Source organism: Chlorocebus sabaeus, chromosome 12 (genome assembly GCF_047675955.1).
Source record: "Chlorocebus sabaeus isolate Y175 chromosome 12, mChlSab1.0.hap1, whole genome shotgun sequence".
In the NCBI taxonomy this organism is placed as follows: domain Eukaryota; kingdom Metazoa; phylum Chordata; class Mammalia; order Primates; family Cercopithecidae; genus Chlorocebus; species Chlorocebus sabaeus.
In genome coordinates, this window is record NC_132915.1 from 59,242,889 (window position 1) to 59,269,293 (window position 26,405).

Genomic DNA, 26,405 nt, shown 5'->3' on the forward strand with positions numbered 1-26,405 from the left:
TGCCCACTTTTTGATGGAGTTGTTTGTTTTTTTCTTGTAAATTTGTTTAAGTTCTTTTTAGATTCTGGATATTAGCCCTTTGTCAGATGAGCAGATTGCAAAAATTTTCTTCCATTCTATAGGTTGCCTGTTCACTCTGATGATAGTTTCTTTTGCTGTGCAGAAGCTCTTTAGTTTAATTAGATCCCATTTGTCAATTTTGGCTTTTGTTGCCATTGCTTTTGGTGTTTCAGACATGAAATCTTTGCCCATGCCTACGTCGTGAACGGTATTGCCCAGGTTTTCTTCTAGGATTTGTATGGTCATAGGTCTTTCGTTTAAGTCTTTGATCCATCTTGAGTTGATTTTAGTTGATTTTGTATATAGTATGAAATAATGGTGTAATTTAATTTTTCTGCATGTGGATATCCTGTTTTCACAACACCATTTAATGAAGAGACTGTCCTTCGTGTACTTGTACTTGCTATGCTTCTTTTCTCCTTTTTTTTATTAAGTAGAATTTCCCTTTTAATGTTGCCATATTTTTTTCTTTATCTTCCTCCATGTTTTTCAAATAACTAAATTACATCAAATTGTACTGTGTTTTCTGTGACTTTATTTGACTCTCTCCTTACTACTGTGGGAGCTGTTTATCTTCTCTATAGAACTGTAACTTAAAGATTGTTTTTGTGTTTTTAGGTTGTATTTATTTTTAGGTGGCAGTGACTAATCTTGGTTGGTAAACCTGGGTATATTCTTCAAGCTCTTATTTTATTAAATGGATCATAGATAAGGTTTACCCAGCTGAATTAAAACTACCTTTTATTTTTATAGGGAATCCCATTAGATTTTGGAAACGGGAAGGTATCAACTTTGGATTTTGTTTCTCAATTTTAAATATCTTCTTTCATCAGGAGTCATTTTCACTCATAAATTCAAAAGAAGAGCATAAAATTAGGACATAGAGTTTTGGTTATCTGTCTTGTTTACTGCTACAGTAGAGAGACCTGGGGGAAAGGCACCCTCACTGGGAATTTCAATGTATTTCTTGATTCCTAAATTTCTACTTTCTTTTATTAGGTTGTCTTTTATTCTTTTATTGGTTTATGTTGCTAAGGTTTTCTTTATAGCTAGGGGTAGTCTTATTTTTTTGTTAGCCTTCATTACATTTATGATTGGCCAGAAGGCATTAGCTGAGCTGTATTAAATTAATTGGTGGAAAAACTTGGTCTGTGAGATTTTTATTTATTTTCATGTTGAGCTGCTATCTTATCCCTCAGTCTGTTTCATACAAATATGAATATATTCACATCAATTTTCAGGGTGTTCCTACTTTTAAAATGTATACTTTTTGAGAGAGACACAGAGGAAAGTGAAGATAGAATTATATGCCGACCTCAGTAGCAACTTCTTTCACTGCTAGGTTTAGAAATGTATTGTATAAAATTTTGCCTCTTTGTTATTTTTGTTGTTGTTGTTGAAGATTTTCTAGGCTTTTCTTTATTTGTTTGCTTTTACTCACCGTAAAACAATATGCTGTTATTGGACTTTACCATCTTAACTTGAAATTCTGTACATCGTCTTTTGCCTTCCAATTATTTTTGCAATCAAACTGGCATTTCCATCATCTATTCAATCCCCAATTATTTTTTTAAAAGATTTATATGTTCAATCACCAACTTTTCTGATTATGGCTCTAGTATTAAATTTGTAACATGAAACTTTCAACTGCTGAGTTATTTCATATAATCATTAGTGTACATCTTAATTTTGATTAGTCTTTTATTCCACATGATGTTTCTTCTTGTGTTATTTTTACTGATTATGTTAGTGGGTATTCCAGCTTTCATAAGGAACCCTTGCTAAAGGGTCTTTTAAATAAATGACAAGCACTTTACTACATACATTTCAATTTCTTTTCTATGGTGGTGAGTCAGAATAGGACCAGGTAATTTGCATTTCATTTTCTGTCACACTAAGTTACGTGTCCTTTAAAATTCAACCTGTCTTTTATCCTCCCCGTTTACTATTGTTTCTTTAATATTATAATGGTATGCATTCTCTGCTGAACTTTAGTTAAAACAGGTGGTTAATTTTTCAGACTGAAAGTCTCAGCTCTCCAGAAGAGCATATTGGAAAGCTTCAGAAGCATGGTTAATTGAATAATTGAAGCAACTCTACAAATTGCTGAACTCCACTATTTGCATATGTTGAAAATTCTCACAAGTGCTTATTGCATGGAAAATGCAGGCTGTGCATAGATCTAAAGGGAATTTCAAGTCCCTAATATCCCTTTGATTCTCTATAGCAAGAACTAAAGTAAATTTGAAAATAATCTTTTAAAATTAATTGATTTGTTAATAAACATAAACTATCCTTTTCAAAACAATGGATAAATATGAATGATATATTGAAAGTCACGATCACACCAAATTATAATTCTTTTATTATAATCTTAGGCTTTTCTTACCTAGTAAACTATTCCAGCTGATATTATACCAGATGTGAAATTTATGTGCCAAAAATACACGTTCCAAAAACAAGATACAGAATAATTTTATACAGATAACAATGCTAAATGCATGTAAATGATGCAATAAAATTAATGCTGATGACTCAATATCCTGCACTGCAGCTAATTAAATTTAGATTAAGAGACAAATAAAAAGTGTGACACATTTTTAATATATGTATTTAAAATTATTTTTTATGTTTTTATAATTTTATTTATTATTAACTGAAAGTCATACCCCAATTGATCAATATGTGTGAAATATGACTGGAGATATGGAAAAAAGAACATTTTTGTAGTGTTTCAAGAGTGACATGAATAAAGCTTCACATTTTCTAAAAGATAACATCTCAAGACCTTTAGATATTCAATGGAGCCACCTTTTTTCTTTCCTTTTTTAGAGATGCATAGCTAGTGTAGCATCGAGAAAAGTTAAAAAAAAATACCTAAAATATTGCATATAATTCAGTTGATGAGTTGTTCGTGTAGCTCCAAACTACCTTTCTCTACTTCACTTTAGTTTTTGTGGCTAGGACTAAGGAAAACATTTCTGCTTCATTAAGTAACATCCTGTTAGGTAAGTTATTAGACAATACCCTTATGTACATGTAATAATAAAAGACTTTTTAAAGCAAAATGAATGTTTCATGGTCTAACAAGCAGATTACTCCTGGCCCATTGGTGAGTCAGGGCTCCTTTTTGTACAAACACTAGTCTGGGAAGGGAGAGAATAAAAATAAAGAGATGACACATAAACTGTATGAAATTATTTAAAAACACACAATGGACTCAGTAGTGGTAAGGGGATGAAACTATTTTATTAGATTACCTTCATCTTGCTCCTCCCCTTTCCTTTTGACATAACCCATCTTCCTAAACTTGACTCACATGTCTAGGGGCAAGTAAAAAGCAGAGTTTGTATTTCGATCAACTGTAAGATAGTAGGAGGAGATAAAGTTTATAAATGTGTAGAAAGAGAAAAGAGAGAGCAATCAGTTTTTTTAATTACCTTTAGAGGAGGGTAGTTTCTGTTATCAATGTTCATTGTAGAGAGGCAAATAGAGGTCAGAAATTAAATGAATATACCACAAGTCTGAAAATGCAGATGTAACGATATCTTATTTTCTAATAAGTTATTTTTCTTAGATTTTGTTTTAATGAAATGAAAAAAATTATTTAAACACACATACAAACACAGAAAGTGCTGATGTAATTTTTTAGAAGCATTTAAACTACCCCTTGTTTACTGAAAATATTCTATAATAATTTGATTAGACTATATTGTTTCTGTTTATCCATTCATTTGCTTCTATAATATAACAAGTCTTCCAAAAGTCAAAATGTTAAATATATTACCCCTTTGTCTCAATGTGTCTATTTTTTTTCTTTAATATTTTTCTTGGCTCTTTTTTTTTCTCAAAGCCCCAGAGTCACTTAAAAATTATCAAATGATTCTCGTACTTAGATTTATATACTTATTTTTATTTTATCTATTGTTACATAAGAAAGAAGAGGTTAAGGAAGGATGGGTTTAACAAAGTTAAAGCAGGTATTTCTAATAAAACTCATTTTCCACCAGGTATTTATTGAGCAGCCCCTTTATTTCCATTGCCACATTAAGATTGCCATGTAAAGATGAATTAGACATACTTCTACCGTCTCATAAGACAAGACGTAGATGAAAGTTAGCTGGTAGTTGACAAAGGCAATACAATAATATCATTGCTATGTCAAAGACACTTAATGATAATAAAGAAAGTTCCGAACTTGATATAAAACTTCCAAATTACTAACAACAAAAAGATCAGATGAAAAATTATTTACTAAGTTAAAATGATTAAGTAGTTAGGTAATTTAAATGATTAATAGAGGTTGTACAGAAAGTTTCCAAGGCTGAAATAATGACTTGCCAACTCATAACCTCTAAAATATTGGGCAACTCACTTCTCCTCTTTAGGCATATTTCTATGGCTATAAATTCAAAGCAATTGTGGGAAAATATACTTGCTATTTTTATAAATATCAATTATTTCTTGCCACAATTTTAAACTAAAACCTGGCAGCACAACTTTATATACATTCAGCAAAATGTTTAGTAAGAGTTCAACAAATGTCAGCAACAATTATTATTACTGTATTTCTTGATATTTTTTCAAGTTGCAATCCTGTAATTTGATTTTCACATCACATCCTCCCTCTGGACTAGAAACCCCACAGTAGAAAGCAAATATTTCCTTAAATTGACAACATAACAATCTAAACAGTTTCTTGAATTAGTAAATATTGTATAAATATTTGCTGAATGGTATTTGATATCAAAGAGGTAACTTTGCACATTTTTAAACTACTGCATTTGTAATATTCTGGGCTTTCCTTCGTTAAAACTGAAAGAAAAAAGATACATTGTTTTGGAGAATGACCTTTATAATTAGTGTGAAAGAAAAAAAAAAAACCACAAATTCACATTCCCTGTCTGTTCTTGAATTAATAATCTGTGAAAGATTTTCATAGTATAAAAATGACATAACTAAAAGACTTTCCAAGAAAAGGTTAGTGTTATCTAGAGTATGATGAAGGGGACGTGTCTCTTCTCTCTGAATTACAATAAATTTTGATTCTTTAAAATCCCAGTGATACAGTGAGACAGCAAGAGCATGAGATTCTATTTATTATATTTAACCTTTGGTCTTTTGCCTGTGGTGGGAAACTTAGATTTCCAAGTCAGGACTACAGATTTGATCATTTACTCAGTGATAGGGATGAAGAAGAGAAGATCTTGTCTGTTATTTGATATAAGATGACCCTAGACAATGCTGTCAGGAATGGGTAGTTGGAAGCTAATTTAGAGGTTGATTTGTCACATATTGTATGTTTTCATTTTGGGTGGAAATTAAACTCACATGTTGACTTCCACTTACCCCATCAACATACATGTTCTTATTTACATTTACAGAGGCCAACTACATAATTTTTTTCTTAACTTAGTGTGAAAAGAGTAAGTAAAATGTTCAAAGATAAATTTGGAATAAACAGCTTTTTTGTTGTGATATAATAGTTATATAAAAATTAACTCTTGAGGCCAGGCATGGTGGCTCACCTGTAATCCCAGCATTTTGGGAGGCAATGATGGGTGGGACACCTGAGCTCAGGAGTTCGAGAGCAGCCTAGGTAACATGGTGAAACCCCATCTCTTCAAAAACAGAAAAATTAGCTGGACATGGTGACGTGTCCCTGTGGTTCCAGCTACACGGGAGACTGAGGTGGGAGGATCACTTGAGTATGGGAGGCAAGGTTGCAGGGAGCCGAGATCATGCCACTGCATTTCAGACTGGGTGACAGAGTGAGGCCCTGTCTCAGAAAAAAAAACAAAAACCAAAAACCAATAAAAAAAAATAAGAAATAAAAATAAAAGAAAATTAACTGTTAACATATGACCTTCAGATACTGACCATTCTTACTACTTATGAGAGAGGCACATCTTTTTTTTTAGCTTGGACACAGAGACTTCAGCATACTATGGGATTAAAAATATCAGGAACAATCAGATCTACTTCCCATGAGAGGGATAATAGTGCATGGTAGTATTAAGACTATCAGATACCATACAGATTCATTTCCTAAGGATATTCCATAACACATTTGACAACCTAAATTAGAAAAACAAATATAGATTTGAATTATCTGACTGCTGCTGCAAAGATAAAATATTTTCTTATGCCACTAATGTTTACTTAGCTGTTATGATTGCCAGGCACTATGCTACTATCGGGCTAAGTAATGAACAATGAGAAGAGCATGGTCCCGACATCATGAAGCTAATAGTGTGTTTTAGAGTTGACAGACAAGTCATGAATTATACTCTGTTACACTACTAGTTAAAGGAGAGGGATTACAGTTTGCTAGGGTAACACATAGGAGCTATAGGCTATGAAAGATAGGGTCACAGTGTATTCCAAACAAGACTCATAAGGAATGAGAAGACTTGAGAGCAAGTGTGAAGCATTTAGAGATCTGAAGAATATAAAATAATTCTATTTTGTAGTAGGAGATAGTGATTAGAGGTAAACTGGAAACGTAAGTGTAGACAAAACCTTACAAACTATCACTATGATCTATGGCTTTTACCTTAAACACAGTAGTGAGTCATGGAAAGATTTTATGGAGCAGAACTACATGGTTACATTTGCATTTAAAAAGATCATCCTGATCTCCCTGTGAAGTGTGGATTAGTTGGAAGTAAGACTAAAGAGAGTGGGATCATTTAGAAAGTTGTTGAGTTAATCTAGGGAATTAAATGGGTATCCTATGTTTTTAGAAAATATATATGGGAATTGAAAAAATGAGGCTCTGTAATTTATTGATATGAATTGTGGTGGAAAGAGCTGGTGTGAATGATGAGGATAGAAAGATGGTATTCAATAATAGGAGCATTTTTGTAAAAGGGGAAGTTGCATTCATTTTTGGAATCATAGTTCATGTAGTTTGTAAAACAAACAGCTGGACATGGGAAACAATTCCTATAGGTATAGGTCTGAACATCAGCACTAATGTTATAGCTGTTTGATTTGAAGTCATCAAATGATTATTGAAGTCACTACAGTAATGAATGACTGCATCTAGGAAATGTAAAATGAAAATAGTCCTTGGAAAGAACTGTGAACAATATTTAACACACATGTTCAAGAAGTGGAGCCCTCCAAAAAAAAAGACATTAAAAAAGAAGAAACCAAAAAAGTGAATTTGGCAACCAGAATTACAGAATGAGTTATGCCAGTGAAGAAGAAAGTTTGAGGAAGAAATGATAAAAATTATTAGATGCTAGCACAATCAAGGAAGGGTACCACTGAGAACAGTTTATTGATTATAATAATGAAGAAGCCACTGATGCTTTCTGAGCAATTTGAGTTTAGTGCTGTAAATCACATTCTAATAGTTTAAGTGTTAATGAGTGGTGAAGACAAACAGAGAGCAAATACATGCTGTTCTTTCATGATGACTGTGAAGAAGCAGAGCTAGCTAGTTAATGGAGTAGTTGAGAACAGTAGGGTGTTCAAAGACTTCCTTTATGGTGGGAGAGGCTCAAGTGTATTTAAAGAACCATAGGAGTGATTTTCCAGAGAGGGAAAGACGAATAGTGTACAGAAAAGAGAGTGAGGGTCCAGAGAAGACTCTTGTCTTGTGGATGAGATACAGAAGCACAGGTGGAGACCATTGCTTTCAACAGGTCTAAGGAACTATTCTGTTGCAACCAAAAGAAACAAGAAAATAAAAGATGGTAGTGTAGATGTGTTTGCAGATTGAAAATAAAGTTGAGAAAGTTCTCATTCAGTGATTTTGTTATTCTGTAAAGTTAGAGAAAATATAGCTTTATGATATTGTTTGCATCTACATTTTAACTTACCTATTCTTTCTGAAATATAAACATAATTTATGAGACACTGTCAGTTACAGTCCTTTTGGCTTCTCTATTTAGCTTTCACCTCTGTATACTTGAGAGAGCATGGAAAATGAAAAACCACTAGGCAAACATGCAGGTGAATGAAGTCTAGCCTAGAGCTCTGTGAGGCACTAACTTTCTTACTGTAAACAAAACCTTAAAATTTCTGAGCCTCTTTTTTATTATTTGTAAAATGAAGGACTGGAGATAATGTTCTATAAATGGTGCTCTTTAGCACAGTGTATTTTTGACCTCATTTCACTCTTAATCTTAGAATCCAGTAGGGCAAAATTGTCAACTAAAATATGTACAGTTTCACTTGTGATGGCAGTAATACATACAGATTGTTGTTCTGATTAGCCACTTATTTCCATGTGAAGAATTCCTATTGATAGAAGTTACTATCTGTCATCTGTTGGGGTTTTTGTAGCACATTGAAGGTTAAATAAAATGTAGAAAAAGACAAAGCTTTTCCTCATGTTTAATAATTGATTGAAAAACATTTCAATAACAATGACCACAGCAAGAAACACGTTATTTCTCCTGTTATTGTAATTGTGAACTACAATTGTGAGTTGTATAAATGGCAAAGTAAAAATGTGGAAAAGAGCACAAGACTTCTCACTGACATCAAAGCATATGAGACACAATTCAAAGAAAATTATTTCTTTCACTGCATCTCATTCAATGCATGCAGATATCATGATATATATTTCCATAATTTAGAGAATAAATTTTAAACATAAAAGATGAAGATTTACATGTTAGAGAGAAAAATTAGTTTCTTATTTCAACTCATTGTTCAGAAAAGAAATTTTTTCAATTTATTTAATCTTAAAAGGTGAGAAAGGCCTCATGCCCAGTGTGCACTCAGGAAAAAATGAAACAAAATAAAAGAATAGAAAATAGGATGTAACAAGAAACTTTTTTTCTTTTGACTCCTTTCATGTCAAAGGGGCCAGAAAGCTAGGAAGTTATTGTTTGAAAATATATTTTGTAGTAGGAAATATCTTAGCTTGTTATAAAGTGTAAGTCTTATATTAGTAAGAGTTCTATAACAATTGGATGGCAAATCCTCTTGATAATGAGATTCTCACTTTCTATACAAACAATTCTGGGATCATCTCTAAATGTATTTGTCTCTGAGAATGTTTTTGAAGACAAAAAGTATGAGACAAATATATGAGCAGAAAATAAAAAAAATGTAAACTTTAGTTGATTCATTAATTTCTATTTTTTACATGATTTGAGATGACCAGGTCTACTTCTATATTACTAGACAAGTGTATTTCCTCTAGTACTTTTTTTCTTTTTACATCAGAAAGATAATATGCCGATGTCATAAAATGTTTGAGGGAGACACATCTCACACACAAATGTGAAAACCTAATCATCACACTTATGAACTACAAAAGGATCCTCCTCCAGTTCTTTAATCATGGTTATTTATACATCTTTTTCATTAATTTAGAAGTGACCATCGCATTGTAAATTTAAATCTCAATGGAGTGAGGAAAGAAAGAACAGGTTAACTTTAAATAAGACAGAAAAGAAATACCAAGAACCTAACCATGTCTGTCCTGACTCCTGCCTGCTCACATCTGCACAGGCAACTATCACAGGTCCATTGTCTGGGCACATGCTTGCCTCACCCAACATGAAGCAACCTAAACCCCAATTGCCCTAAGTAATTTTCTTGGAATTTCTCCATTTCACTTAGGTTATGTTGATAACTTGACCCTGAGGATTTTTTTCTCACTCTTCTTATGTAGACTAAGGGTCTGTGTTTGTCTGGGAGGGAAGGGAATTGTTAGGACAATGTTTTGAAGTGGTACAACTGTTTCAAATGCTTCTTTAACAATGTCCAGGAAAACTGATTATTTATGATATCTCTCTTTTTCTTTAGTTCTAGAATCTAGACAGAAATTTCTTGATAATAGGAAGAGTCCTCAATATTATGTTTTATATAAAAAGCACATATCCACGAAAATCAAATGTTACTAATTTCATACTAAAGAGGAGAAACAAAAATACTCAAATTCTTATTGTATGCAATTATAGATTCTTAGAATACTCTGTGTCATGAATATTCTAGAAAATATAGCAAATACCTCATTTATCAATGAAAGGATGTAGAAAGCATTTTTTTTTTAGTTTATTTATAATTCTATTCCCCAGAATAACAGTCAAATAACACTCACCAGATTTTTGTTAACTTCTGCGTTATCGATTGAATGTTTGTTTCCCTGCAAGACTCATATGTTGAATTCTTACCCCAAGTTTTATGGTGTTGAAAGATAGAACCTTACATAGGTAAATTTAGGTCATGAGGGTGGGGTCTTCATGAATGGGATTAGTGCCTTTATAAAAGAGACCCCAGAAAGCTTTCTCACTCTCTTTCTACCCTGTGAGAATACAATGAAAGGACAGCAGTCTGTAAACTGAAAGAGGGTTCTCAACAGAACCTGACTATGCTAGCACCATGATCTTTGGCTTCTAGCCTCCAGAACTATGAGAAATAAATTAATATTGTTTATAAGCTACTCTTTCTATAGTAATTTGCTGTAGCATCCCAAACTAAGACACTTTGCAAGCAATTTTTGTACCTTCTATTTGCTTCCATTCTCTATTTATATTACACATGTGCATACTTTTGTTCCCAATTAAATTTAATATATTGTTTTGTAATTATTGTTGCAGTTTCTTCTCAATTAATAAAGTGCAATACACTCCATATTTTTAATGGTATAAATAAAAAGCAGCTCTGTGTTCTAATAAATAATATTTTTAAATATTCAAAAGAATATTTACCTATTTAAAATTAGATTCTTAATATTTGACACTAAAATATATAATCATGTTAAATATATTTTCAATAGAAAAAAGTTAAAAAATAAATATGAAAACTACAATATTTATATTTCTAAATAAGTAACAGAAAATTGAAACTAAGGCACAATATAATATGCACCTGAAAACATAAAGACATGCTTGCAATACTTTCAGTAAGTTTTTGTATTAATCCTGACTTTAAAACAAAGTACCAACAGATATGTTTTCATTGCTATTCTTGATTTTGTGAACTTGTTTACTTTGGGGAGGATTCTTTCAGCAGCTGGTAATGTACTCCTCTTGAGAAATGCTCTAGATCGGTTGCCTTAGGAAGTACTTAGTTTTATTGAATAATATGTCAGTGCCAGATATCTCTTATAAGAAACTTGATTTCTCTGGGAAATGTGTTCATTTGTGTGGCTTTTAGATAAATCAGTTTGGAAAATGGTCAGGAGGCATTTCAGCTCTTTTTCATTGCTTTTGTAAAAAGTAATATGGGCACTGTCACAATTTTACTGGGAACTCTAGATGAATTAGAGTTGTGAAGGTTACTGAAAACACACTCTAAGTTCCTTAAAAACTATAGGAAGAAACACTGAAAACCAGTAAAATATTCAACAGAATATCAAATAATGAGATAGTTTCTAAAATAAACTAATGCTAAGAGGAGAGTGACTAGAACTAAAATGCAGGTTTTGAGTACCAATAAAGCATTTCAATAATCTAGAAAACACACTTATCTAATATCCATTCTCAGCTACATCCTCCCCAACAAAGTCAGGAACAAATACCCCAGCCCATCTCTCTGGGAGTAAAATGAGGGGACAGGTGATTTTATAAACACTTAACAGAACACTTGAAATCTACCTCAAATTGAAACTATAGACAACATATACTCAATGAAATGGGATTAGTATCAGGTTAAAAAGAATCATACAGTTAATCATAAAAATAACAATAAATAATTATGCATAGAATATTGAGAATATTAGTGATATATAAATTCATCTTTGCCAAAGTAAATTGTTAGAAGACAGAAAGGGGCAAATTGTAATAATATAAAAGAATCATCTAGAAAAATTTATCTATAGATAATAAGCATTCCTAAGTAGAGAACAGAAAGAAACATCACAGTAGCTAAAAGCAGTAGTAGAGACACTGGGAAAAAATAAAGTAAAATAGGATCAAATTTCACTGAATGAAGTTTATAATTCAGATGTAAAATATCATAATCTCTTTAATTCCAGGCTAGCAATGTTTCTGCCAACACAACATTTTCAAAAACCTTTTTGGTAGCCTGTGCAATTCATGGGGGTCCAAACCATTAGACAAGAGGCTCCTCCAAACATCTTTTTTGGATAATTCATCTTTATTCTTGGCTGCTGCTGAGATAGTTGATCGAATCCATGAGTCACACACATAATCTTTTTAGCAAAAGTTGTCTAGCTAGACCCTTGGCATTCTTTTAACCACATGCTTGCTCATCTTGGCTATCTAGAGAAGTTGAGAATTTTCCAAATTATCAAGTTTTAGTTCTTTTTTTTATTAAAATGACCTTTCTCTGTTTCTTCTTTTCTTTTCTTTTCTTTCTTTCTTTCTTTCTTTCTTTCTTTCTTTCTTTCTTTCTTTCTTTCTTTCTTTCTTTCTTTCTTTCTTTCTTTCTTTCTTTCCTTCCTTCCTTCCTTCCTTCCTTCCTTCCTTCCTTCCTTCCTTCCTTCCTTCCTTCCTTCCTTCCTTCCTTCCTTCCTTCCTTTCTTTGTCTTTCTCTTCTCTCTTTCTTTTCTGTCTTTCTCTTTCTTGCTTGCTTCTTTCTTCTGTCCTTCTTTCTTTCTTTTTCTTTCTCTCTCTCTCTTTTTTTTTTTTTTTTTCATTTTACTATAAGGAGGAAATAAGGTCATACCTTCCACAATTTGCGGAAAATCTCCCCAGCTCAATACTCTTGTTTATTACTGACAGGATCTACTTTTCATCCAATGGTAGAACACAGTTGAGGCAAGTTTCCTGCCACTTCATGATAAGGATCTCCTTCCTTTCATCATCCAATTCTATGTGCCTCATTTCCATGTGAGCTTTCACCAGAAGCACATGTAACATTCATGTTTCTTAGCAATTCCTTATTCGTGACAATACATGTATTTTTATAATAATGGAAGCATTCTGTACAGTTATTATTTGAGCTCTCATCACAATTGCCTTTAACAATCTATATTTATACCGATAATCTCAGAAATCTAGCTATTTTCTATTTTGTGTCTCAGAAATACTTAGCTTCTGTTAATTACATAAATCCAAAGCCATTTCTAAATTTTTAATATTTGTTAAAGCATCTCCCCACTTCCTGGTACCAAAATTGGTATCAGTCAGGGTTTTCTAAGGAAACAGAATATATATAAATATGTATAATTTATTTCAAAGAATTCACCTATGTAATTTTGGGAGTTGGCAAGTCTCAAATCTGAAAGGCATGCTGGTAGACAGGTAATTTGCAGGCAAAAGCTAATATTGTAGTCTTTTTTCCTTAAACTTTCAGTTTCAGGGGTATATGTGAAGCTTTGTTATATAGGTAAATTGCAAGTCACAGTGGTTTAGTGTACAGGTTATTTTGTCATCCAGGTAATAAGCATAGTATATAGAAGGTAGTTTTTCAATCCTCGCCTTCCTCCACTCTCCATCCTCTAGTAAGTCCCCCTGTCTTTTATTCCCTTGTGTGTGTTGATGTATACTCAATATTTTAGCTCCCACTTATAAGTGAGAACATGCTATATTTGGTATTCTCTTCCTGAGATATTTTCCTTAGGATAATGGCCTCCAGCTCTATCACTCTATCAATGTTGTTGCAGATGACATGGTCTCATTATTTTCATGTCTGTGTAGTATTCCATGGTGTATATGTACACATTTTCTTTATCCAATCTGCCATCAATGGGTATCTAGGTTGATTCCATGTCTTTGCTATTGTGAATAGTTCTGCAATAAACATACATGTGCATATATCTTTATGGTAAAATGATTTATATTCCTTTCAGTATATACCCAATAATGGGATTGTTTAGTCAAATGGTAGTTCTCTTTATCACCACACTGCTTTCCACAATGGCTGAACTAATTTACATTCTCACCAGAAGTGTATAAATGTTTCCTTTTCTTCACAAATTTGCCAGCATCATTTATTTTTTTACTTTTTAATAATAGCCATTCTTATTAGCAATGTTGCAGTCTTGAGGCAGTATTTCCTTTTCAAAACTGTGATAAACTTCAGTTTTGCTCTAAGGCCTTTCAAGTGATTAAAAAACGCCTACCAACATTATGAAGGTACTCTCCTTTACTTTTAAGGTCAACTGATTATGAATGTTTACCACATCTACGGAATACCTTCACAGCAACACCAGGATCCATGTGTGATCAAATTACTGGGTAGTATACACTGGCCAAGTTGATACATAAAACTGTCATATTTGCCTTATAGACTTTCTAAAATTTAGTTTCTTGAAAGTTGTAATAAGGAATCTCAGATTAGACTTTGGAAAGCCTCTTGAAGCTAGAAAGACAAGCCAAGAATTTACCACAAGATAATACATGTGGTTGCTATAAATGTGGGAAAATTCCTTTCTTTCTGAAGTTCCCAAAATATTACAAGGTTTCTAGACCTACAAGAATTATTTTCCTAATGCACCCCTAAGACTTGATAGACTATAAGCCAGGTACCAGGGAGTTTATCCCAAGAGAGTTTTGTAACCATTGCCTCCATAAAATTGGCCTTAGTTCCTTAGAAGTGTGTTGTAATATTAAAATAAATGAACATCATTCTCAAATATGATATTTCAGGCAAGGCTTTGGCTGTAAAACCAAAGTTATCAAGTATGTCTTTGCATTAAGGTGGATAGATTCGAATTAAGCCTATGCAAATAACTATATTTCCCCAACAACAAGAATATTCAATAAGAACTTCTAAATTCTGGAGGGCTCAGGTAGGAGAAAAGATTGTCATTATTAAATATTTTGTCTTCAGGTTACATAGCATACTCTACTAAATTATTATAAGTTATATTTACTTATAAAAAAAGATGAAATGTTTGATAACATACTCAGAAAACAGTATCTTAAAACAGCAGCAATATTACAAACAATTCCCACAATCATCTTTTATCAGTTAATTCAGTCCTATGTAATTAATTTTTGTTCCAACTGATCTTGAGTTAACATTCTGATGAATTAATTTTCTTCTCTACTAGAAACATAAAAATCTTGATTTAGTTTACTAGTATAGTCTCAAAATTGCTTAAATAATACCATCACAGGCCTGTACCCCCCAAAATACTTGCTATAGTGCTTTTCTACAGGGCTCTGAGAACGTTCTTGTCTGTTGCAGATAAAGCACTCTCACATGTAACTGATGCAAGAGCTTTTAGGGAAGCATCATAATGAAATAAAAGACTTGATTGCAAAAATCATGAAATAGCTGTAGTTAATTAAATTGATAATTTTTTTTTTTTTTTTTTTTTTGATATGGAGTCTCACTCTGTCGCCCCGGCTGGAGTGCACTGGCCTGATCTGGACTCACTCTGCCTCCAAGGTTCAAGCAATTCTCCTTCGTCAGCTCCCTGAGTAGCTGGGGCTAGAGGCAGGCACCACCACATCCACCTAATTTTTGTATTTTCAGTAAAGACAAGATTTCACCATGTTGGCCAGGCTGGTGTCAAACTCCCTATCTCAAGTGATCTGCCCGCCTCGGCCTCCCAGACTGCTGAGGTAACAGGCATGATCCACTGTGCCCAGCCCAAAATTGGTCATTTTCAACAGCAAAAGATGCGGTGAGAGCTTATTATGAGAATAACATAACTGACAACAAAGTTTTAGATTCAATATCTATAATTAATAATGTATTCCATTTTCAAAGAAGAGTAGATATAAGCAGCTTATAAAATAAACATAATTTACAGAACAAAACTGCATATAATAACCCTGCTATAATATCTCATGAATATATTAGGCATATTTTTAGAATATACTAAGAAAGTATCAATGTTATATAGCAAAGAGATTCAGCAAGTCTGGAACAGGCCTAAACATCTGTATAATAATAAAACTCCATAGGTTAGGAGTGTGACTCCTTCATTGAAAACTACTGGCCAAGAAGATGCTAGATTCACATTAAAGAAGTAAAGGTGCAACCAAGTTAACATTTTAAAAATAATTGCAATTATGACTGATACACTATTTGTGTTGTCTAAGCAGATAGAATCATATCACGAACAATAAAGGCACTGATAAATTTTCAGGAATTTTCATATGCCATAACATTTTCTAAAATATTCATATAAATATGTTTTTACCTGTACTAATATGCCCACGGGAAGGCTGAGTATCTCTTTTTATAACTTATGAATAGTAACATATCAAGTAAGCTGGGTTACTTCTTGCACATATCTTTTCGTTTGTTTTGTTTTGTTTTGTTTTTTGAGACGGAGTCTTGTTCTGTTGCCCAGGCTGGAGTGCAGTGGTGCAATCTCGACTCACGGCAAGCTCCGCCTCCCAGGTTCATGTCATTCTACTGCATCAGCCTCCCAAGTAGCTGGGATTACAGGTGCTGCCACCACACCAGGCTAATTTTTTTGTATTTTTTTTTTTACTAGAGACGGGATTTCACTGTGTTAGCAAGGATGGTCTTGATCTCCTGACCTTGTGATCCACCCACCTCGGTCTCCCAAAGTGCTGGGATTCAGGATTGAGTCACTGTGTATCAGGAGAACCTGCTCCCGATGTTTAACGTGGATTCTGTTCTATTTCCTAAGTGTCTCAGCTGGGTTGAGAAATAAAAGGAAAGAGCACGAGAGAGAAATTTAAAGCTGGGTGTCCAAGGGAGACATCACATGTCGGCAGGATCCATGATGTTCCCCAAGCCGTAAAACCAGCAAGTTTTTATTAACAATTTTCAAAAGGGGAGGGAGTGCAGGAATAGGGTGTGGGTCACAGAGATCACATACTTCACAAGGTAATAAAATATCACAAAGCAAATGGAGGCCAGGCAAGATTACAGGACCACCAGATGAGGCGAAATTAAAATTGCTAATGAAGTTTTGGGCGCGCATTGTTATTGATAACATCTTATCAGGAAACAGGGTTTGAGAGCAGATAGCCTGTCTGACCACAATTTCTTAGGTGGGAATTTTCCTCATCCTAATAAGCCTGGCAGCGCTATAGGAGACCAGGGCTTATTTCATCCCTTCAGCTTCCACCATAAAAGATGGGAAGCCTTAAAAAGGGGCCGTCTATAAGCCTACCTTTAGGGCGCATTCTCTTTCTGAGGAATGTTCCTTGCTGAGAAAAAGAATTCAGCGATATTTCTCCTATTTGCTTATGAAAGAGGAGAAATATAGCTCTGTTCCGTCCGGCTCACTGGCGGCCAGTTCAAAGTTACCTCTCTTGTTCCCTGAGCATTGCTGTTATCCTGTTCCTTTTTTAAGATGCCCAGATTTCATATTCAAACACACATGCTCTACAAACAATTTGTGCGGTTGACACAATCACAGGGTCCTGAGGTGACATTCATCCTCCTCAGCTTACAAAGAAGATGACGGGATTAAGAGATTAAAGTAAAGACAGGCATAGGAAATCACAAGGATATTCACTGGGGAAGTGATAAGTGTCGATGAAGTCTTCACAATTTATGTTCAGAGATTATAGTAAAGACAGGCATAAGAAATTATAAAAGTATTAATTTGGGGAACTAATAAATGTCCACGAAATCTTCACAATTTATGTTCTTCTGCCATGGCTTCAGTTGGTCCCTCCGTTCAGTGTCCCTGACTTCCCGCAACATCTCTCCCTTTCTTTTTATATAAATGTGCCATGGCGATGAAGCCTTGTTTGTTCTCTCGATTTTGACACAGGATTCTTTGGTCTGGCACACTGAAAACAAGCCGATTAAACAGAGAAACATAATTCCAAAATTTACTAGTAGAGCCCCCAGTAGACTTGATCCAAGTTGTGGGGTTCAATCCATAAAGATTTTCTGCCACCTGATCTAACGCCTCAGCTCCAGGCACAATGGATAAGTGAGCTTGAGAGGCTTCAAAAATTTGTTTCTTTAATTAAGCTATGTCCAATGATAAATTATCTTCCCTATCCAGAAGGTGTCCTTTAACCATTTCCCATGAATGGTCAGTCTTGTTATAGGAATATGGGGTGATACAGAAATCAGAGGTATTCCAGTCTCACTGCATTTGCATGCCATGTTCGAGACTCACTACCCGATCTCCAAGCCAAATAACAGACTATCTTAAATCATTAAGTTGATTAGCCAATTTTTGATCAATGCCTTGTTGAGAATGCCACATTTGGTGGGATTGGCTTGCCAATTACTAACAAAATGAGCTGTTTGAATAGATTGATGTAACGCCATTCCAGCAGTGGTGGCCCGTGCAGTGACTGTAATTAGGCCCATGATCACAGCGATTAAAGTGAAAACAAATCTCTTAGATCTTTTTAGAATTCGCTGTAGCACTTCATTAATTAAATGTGTCGAGGGAGAGGATGAAGCTGGAAACCATCATTCTGAGCAAACTATCACAAGGACAGAAAACCAAACACCGCATGTTCTCACTCATAGGTGGGAACTGAACAATGAGAACTCTTGGACACAGAGTGGGGAACATCACACACCGGGGCCTGTCGTGGGGTAGGGGGTTGGGGGAGGGATATTATTGGGAGAAATACCTCATGTAAATGATGAGTTAATGGGTGCAGCATACATATGTAACAAACCTGCATGTTGTGCACATGTACTCTAGAACTTAAAGTATAATTTAAAAAATGTAAAATGGAAGTTACCATGATTATGAAAAACTTTGGCTCTTTTCTAAGTAAAAATATTGTAGTTTTCTTAAATAATCATGGACATAATAAAGCCAACATAAAACAAGGAAAATTATTTTGGTAAAACACAAACTGCTATCCAGGCAGACTGCACAGAGTTTAAAAAATAACTTTTTTTTTTTGAGACAGAGTCTCGCTCTGTCCCAGGCGGGAGTGCAATGGTTCAATCTCAGCTCACTGCAACCTCCAACTCCTGGGTTCAAGGGATTCTCCCACCTCAGCCTCCCAAGTAGCTGGGATTACAGGTACGTGCCATCATGCCAGGCTAATTTAAAAAAAAAAATTGTAGAGAAAGGGTTTCACCGTGGTGGCCAGGCTCATTTTGAACTCCTGACCTCAGGTGAAACACCCGCCTTGGACTCCCAAAGTGTTGGAATTACAGGCGTGAGGCACTGCGCCCAGCCGAAACAAAACAAAACAAAACATACTTTTTACAGTCACTTATTGAGAGCACAACAATTACACAAAAACATTTGCCATTTTAATAGACAGAAAACCAAATCCTACCTTTTTGTTAGTTTGGTGTCTCATACTGAAGCTTTTGTGAAAATCTTATAAATAAGCCCATCGGTCCTTAGTCTTCATGAAGGCAAATTCACTTTCCCTGAAACTTTTACAGCTTTTTATACATCTATACATTTCCCTTGCAGTGAAACTTCTCAAAGTGGACAAAATTAACACATTTGTTAACAAATTCAAATGTATAAAGTTTCTAATTTGCATATGAAAACAAGAAAAAAGTACACCTTAAAATTATGCTTAGTAGTTCATATTTCAGCATTATTTTACTTAGAAATAGCACAGGTATCTAATTAAGATCCATACATTAACTCAATATAGTAACAGTCCAAGATTTTAAAAACTTAATGGTCTTAGAATTTGATAACATGCAAATTGTAATTATTGTGGAAGCAACTCAAGTGTTCATGGACAAATGAATGGATAAATAAAATGTAGTACATACATACAATGGAATATTATTTAGCTTTTAAGAGGAAGAAAATTCTTATACCTGCTATACAACATGAAGGAACCTTGAGGACACTGTGTTAAGATACATAAGCCAGTCACAAAAGGACAAATACTGCATGATTACACTGATTTGAGGACCTTAGAGTAGTCAAATTCATAGAACTAAAAAGTAGAATGGTACTTAGAATAGGCTGGGAAGAAAAGTGAATGAAGAGTTACTATTTAAGGAAGATACAGTTTCAGTTTCTCAAGATGGAAAGAGCTCTTGAGATGCATGGTAGGGATGGTTGTATAACAATGTGAATGTATTTATTGCTGCTGAACTGTAAAAATGATTAAGATGCTAAATTTTCTATTGTGTGTATTTTACCACTATTAAAAATGATTATAACTATTATAAAAATAATATAAATGCTTAAATACAATATATTAAAATAATGATTCAATTTGTTTAAACACAAATGTATATTTCTCATATTGTAGCAGCCTCATTGTCTGAGGTAATACCTGGAGTTTTTTGTCTCACAACCAAGAAAATCGAATAGTGTGGACACAAAAAGTGAGGTTAGAACAAAAGTTTAACAAGCAAAAGAGGAAAGATCTTCACAGTGGAGAGGGGGCCTGAAAGATTGTTGCCAGCTATGAAACTGAGTCTGAGGGTTTTTATGAACTGGAAGGAGACGAGTGTGCTGATTTGTCTGTGTAGGCCATCTTGGAGAAACCACCACTTAGAAAGAGGTATGATAGTGTAAAGAACAAATTAGAGGCAGAGGTGAAGGCTTGGCCCAAGACCTTGGCGTGAGACCAATCAGGGGTTGAAGTGATGATTTATCCTAAGTAAATGAAGACTCAACCTGCAGCCAATCACAGAAAGGTAGGCATATATAATGTAGGTGAAAAGTAAGAGACTAAGGTGTGACAAGGAGGGAGAAATATGTCTAAACCAGGACTGGAATGTGTTCATCTGGGTTCACACAGTAGTTGTTTCCATTCAAGGACACAGAATATTTCTTCTCTAGGGCCTGCAGTTTGATTTTCAGCCTGTTCTTTGTTTGAAGGAGTTTTACCAAGGACCCATCTTAACCGTCTGCCTGACCAGTTTCTTACTTTCTCTTCTCTCAATACTCTTAAACATTTTGTAGCAATAATGATAATTTACTCAGTTAGAAACCAGGTTGAGTTTAGGCAGAACATACAAAAGCAGGAAAAAAGATCTATATGGACGTCATACTTAATACTGATAAATCAAATACATAACTATTCTTATTAAATCAAAATTATTCTGTTGTCCTGTTTGCCAAAAATTATCTAAATTATGCTGACTTAACTTCTTAAAATGTTTCTGAGTTAGTTTCTATTCTAGTACATTGAGGTTTTGGATTTTTTTCCACATTGAAAGTATTCAATTTCTTAGTTTGCTAATTTTCTTGAAATTTCAGGAATATTCAATTGATACATTAGCTCAAAGCCAATTACAATAGGCCTCCCTCAAGAGATTTTATTATCTAATTTGGTAATAACATCCAGAGGTAGCAAGATATAACACACATATAATGAAAGGTAAAAGCCCTTTTGATTCACAAACATTTAAACAAGCAGAAAAATTAAAAAAAGAAAGCTTACAGTTTCAAATTTAAAATTACAGTTATGGTTCAAGTATAAACACAGAAATACAGAACTTCCCAGTCTAGATATTCACTCCTCAGAGGGTATAATATTCCTCATTGTTTTGAGACACAAATAAACATAAAAGCTAACAAATAGGTACTCTGTCCTCTTTTACTCAAAAGACAAGGCCTCAATTATTCATTAATCTGTTAACAGAAATTACCACATAATCAGACCATATAACAAAAGATGCTCGCCCCAGAAGTTATGTGATTACTCATAAAGGATCAAAATTAATTCCTTACTGTGCTATTGATGTACATGGGTACTAATCTGCGATGAGAAGGAATGAAGAGCTAACACATGGTACAAGACTGGTGTACCCTAAAAACATTACACTAGATGACAGAAGCCCATCACAAAAGACTACATTTTTTATTACATTTATGTAAAATGTTCAGAATACAGAAATACATAGACACAGAAAGTAGATTAGTGTTTGTCTAGGGCTGGGGATGGAGAGAAACGGGGAGTGACTACTAAAAGGTACAATATTTATTTTTGGGGTGGCATAAAAGTTTGAAAATTCGATTATGATTTGACTATAATTTATAATTAAAGGATATAATTAGATGTTTGCATAACACTGTATATTACATAATTTTGAGATGTATACTTTAAATATATAAATTTCATAATCTGCAAATTATATCTCAATAAAACTAAAAGCAAATTGCACATGAACTATACTACCCAGTCTCTGTCCTGTTAGTTTCTTTTAGGTACTCATCAAATTTTATGTATTTTGTTTGATATCTGTCTCCTACTGCTAGAATCAGCTTCACAGCAGAAATTTTTATGTGTTTATTATTTACTGCTTTATCCTCATTGCCTAGAAGACTGTGTGGCATATTGAAGGGTATAATAAATGTATTAAATGAATGACCCAGTTTTAAAAATTAAAAGAAATGAAAATAATAGTATAAAAACACCCAAAACCACCACCAAAACCAAACACCCAAGAGGGAAAAGCCAGATTAAAATATACCCATCAAATCCAAGTGTAGAAAAATAAGCCATAATTTTATTGTAAAGTAGAAATTGTAGATAAAAGTATCTAAATGGAAATGATTCATGATATAATATGTGTAATGCAACATAACAATATTTACTACAAATACTAAATTAAAAAGTCTCAAAATTAAATTTAAAAAATCAATAAAAAATCAAATAGGCTGGACACAGTCACTCATACCTGAAATCCAGCACTTTGGAGGCCAGTGCAGGAGGAATGCTGGATCCTAGGAGCTCAAGACCAGCCTGGTCAACAGAGTGAGATTCTGTCTCTACAAGAAGTTTACAAAAAATTATCCAGGCATGGTGGCATGTGTCCATTGTCCCAGCTACCTGGGAGGCTGACACAGGACAATTACTTGAGCCTAGAAAGTCGAGACTGCAGTGAATCGTGATCACACCACTGCACTCTCGCCTGGTGACAGAGTGAGACACTGTCTAAAAAAAGAAAAATGAAATAAAATATATAGATGTGTTATTAGATGCAAACATAGTAAGTTCAATTATCTGGCTATATCAATCAGAGAGAATAGCAATGCAATATTTACTTAAATCATACTATTAATGTGATAAAATTAACTCATTTTAAAGTTAATTAAATTAAAATAACAAATAATAGTCTTTAAAAATTATTTTCTCAAAGTATGTAATCTTTATAGCCTTTGAAACTTCAAAAATAGTAATAAAATCTCCCCTCCCATTTATTTCATACAAAGTATTTGCCAGACACAGAGGTAAATTTCACACAATGTCTTTTAATCATTGTAGCAAGTATGAGAATACCAGTTTCACTATTTTATGGAAACTTTGGCAAAGCTCTGAGATAGTCAGAGGTAGAGACAGAAGAGCACCTCGTCTATTCAACTCCAATGTCTGTACTATCCATCACAGTTGTTTGTTCTTTAGGATCAAAAGAGCAAAGTTGTCAGCGCAATAAAATAATTAATGAACATAGGAAACTTAAAAGTGGTCTACTATAAGACAGTTTTCTCACCTGAAATTACAGAGTTCAGTACACTTCAAAACCTTAAAAATCCAATGTCCAAAGCTTACTCAAAAAATATATGTGGCTATTAATGTTCTCTTTAATAAGAAAAAAGGAGATTTATTTTACTAAAAATGTAACATAAAAATAAGGAATCAGCAGTTTAAAAGAAAATGGTATGTTATGGAAAACATTAGAAGAAGAAAAATAGGTTGATTATTGTAAATGTCTAAACTATTTGACAAATCACTAACATATTTCATAAAGAAAAGCACAAAATAGTAATTTAAAAAGAGAACTCATTAAATACACATAATACTGACAATATATGAAAGGTTATTATATGTACTTATTTAAAAATACATTTATTCTACATGAAAAAATAAAGATTATAATATAGATAATCTAGGGTTCTTAAATGGGGTGGGGCCCATTTCAACCTGTAAGAATATAAAATAAAAATGTTAGAAAGCATCTTATGACAATTATCACTTTCACTTTTGACAACATTTCTACTACATAAGGTTCATATTTTTAAATATGTTGTGTAGATTCTCATTTTTAGGCAATTTCCACATATATAACATGAGAAACATTTGTAGGAGAGGACAAACCAATTTTAATCCAGCTCTCAAGTGAATGATGTACATTACATAAAAAGCCTATAATAGATGTTTTAAAATTTATTTGTCTTTTCTATCTATAACGTTTAGGATGAAAATTGGAATGTTTTAATATTAAAAACTATACCTTTGCTGGTATAGACGTGTGCGCTAAAAGAAAGGCCTACCCTTCCGATTTCCATCACATGATACAACTTTTTTGGGAAAGGTCAAGCAACAGAGGGCAGGACTGGTATGATGTGGATGGGTAAATTTGTTGTATGGGTTGGTGACTGCTAGCAGCATCAGTTTTGTGTTAGTTCTCAGGTTTAAGAATAAAACAGCCCCTAGCAACACGATTTGTAAGAAGGAGAAATGAAAACATCAGATGCAAAGTTCATTTAATCTAAACTTGAAACAGAACAGAGGAGCTTCCACATCAGCCTTACAAAGCTGGTTATGTCAAATAATAAAAAAAAGAAGTCGAGTAGATGGCTGCTTAGTCATTATCCTTTTAGTGTTTGCCTCAGAGGAGCCAGTTATGATGCCAGAGGAGGTGATAATTGCATCTAATAATTATTAGAGACTAGCTTCTGTGCTAATATTTATGAAAGAAAAGATCAGGTTTTGAAGAATTAGAGAGTGTTCAGTTAAAAACAAATGTCACATACTTACTTCGCTGAATAAATTCAAAAAATCGTTCTAACAAACGTTCCACAACTTATAGAATCAAGGAATTTTGCTCTTGGAAGAAAGCATGCAATAATCAAGCTTATGCTGGTTTTCTTACATATAATAATAATGAGGATGCAAGGCTTAAGTGTGCTTTTGTCACAGATCTATGAATCACTATAAACTTAAGTAAACATATATGTTGGAGATTGGTGACATGAGATTATACTGGGAATTAATAGGTCTTGTTATACCCACATATTTTAGATGATAATGAAGCCCTATACAATCCTCACCCCAAAATCTTATCTCAGTGAAAAGATCTAATTATTGTGGATGATTTTAATTACATCACTATTCATTAAAAATCAAAATTTAGACTGGGCATAGTGGCTCACACCTGTATTCCCAGCATTTCAGGAGGCCGAGGTGGGAAGATCACTTGAGATCAGGAGTTCGAGACCAGCCTAGCCAACATGGTGAAACCCCATCTCTACCAAAAATACAAAAATTAGCTAGGTTTGGTGGCATGCACCTGTAATCCCAGCTACTCAGGAGGCTAAGGTATGTGAATCGCTTGAACCTGGGAGGTGGAGGGTGCAGCAAGCTGAGATTGTGCCACTGCACTTCAGCCTGGGCGACAGAGTGAGACTTTGTCTAAAAAAAAAAAAATCAAAATTTCGAATCTTTTCTTTTCAGGTAAATAAAGCACGTGCTAGTTGACTTTGGGAGTTTACACATTTGTATTATAACAAGATGCCATGGACTCTGAGCTGGAAGATACTGAGATAGAAGATATTGTTCTGGTATTGTGATGTATGGCTATAGCAAAATAGCTTCTGTGTTACTCCCTAGCAGAACAATTCCCTAGCACTTTCATTTGATTCAATATTAAGAAGACTAAAAGCCTGTAATAGTGAACCTTCATAACCATATTTGTGATTAACATCCAGATCTCCAGAATTTCTGGCCAGCTAGTTTTGCAGGCTTACTTTGGTTGTTATTGATCTCAAAATAACATTACTTCTCCATTAATATGGTAGTATTTCATTTTTGCACCCATCATTTTAATTATCTACTAGTACATAACTACCACAGAATTTGTGGTTTGAAACAATGACTGGGCTTAGTTAAGCAAGTCTGCTGTTTTGCTTGGGATCCCTTAACTGATTGTCTCCAGGTGGCTTCTAGAGCTGAAGTCATCTGGAGGATAGGGTATAATGCTCTAATGCCTGTGCCTCAATCTGTTTTATTATTTTTCTGTGTAGTCAAAGGGCCTATCAATCTCTATGTAACCTATTCATATGGTCTCTGTATAGAAGAATCTCTTTAGCAGGGTAGCAAGATTTCTTATAAGGCCAATGAAGTATACTACAGTGATCATCTCAGGAAGAAGAATCCCCATAAAGTCCAGTCTAGAAACTGGGTCATTGTCCCCTCTCACACAAGGGTTACAGTATTGACCCAGATTCAATATGGCAAGGGCCACATAAGGGCAGGAATACTGAAAGATATGGTTCATGGTACGGACATAATTGGAGGCTGTTACATTTACTTTAGAGTTAATATGAGATTTTACTGTACTCTTTATTAAATATCTTAAAGTGTTGTATGGCAACACTGAGATATTTGCATACTGTATAATAGGAAAGGAAACGGTTCTGCAAGAAAAAGCTTAACACCTAGTTAGTGATTCTTCCTCTAGCCTTAGGAACAGCTGAGGAGTTATTTTTTTTAATTGTCTGAAGTTAGTACTTCAGATTTTATTTATAGAAGCATACCATAATCCAAGAGTCATCAGATTTCAGTATAGATAACTACATACTAGAACAAGCTATAAATCCTGTAAATTCACAT

The 26,405-nt window shown here is 33.9% G+C and overlaps 1 non-coding gene across 1 annotated transcript; it reads right to left on the reverse strand.

Annotated features, from left to right (window-relative positions):
- Nucleotides 1-9,243: 9,243 nt before the first annotated feature.
- LOC119624650 (small nucleolar RNA U13) lies at nucleotides 9,244-9,346 on the reverse strand. Its single transcript, XR_005240803.1, has one exon. It is a non-coding gene; the product is annotated as a small nucleolar RNA U13 (small nucleolar RNA).
- Nucleotides 9,347-26,405: the final 17,059 nt, after the last annotated feature.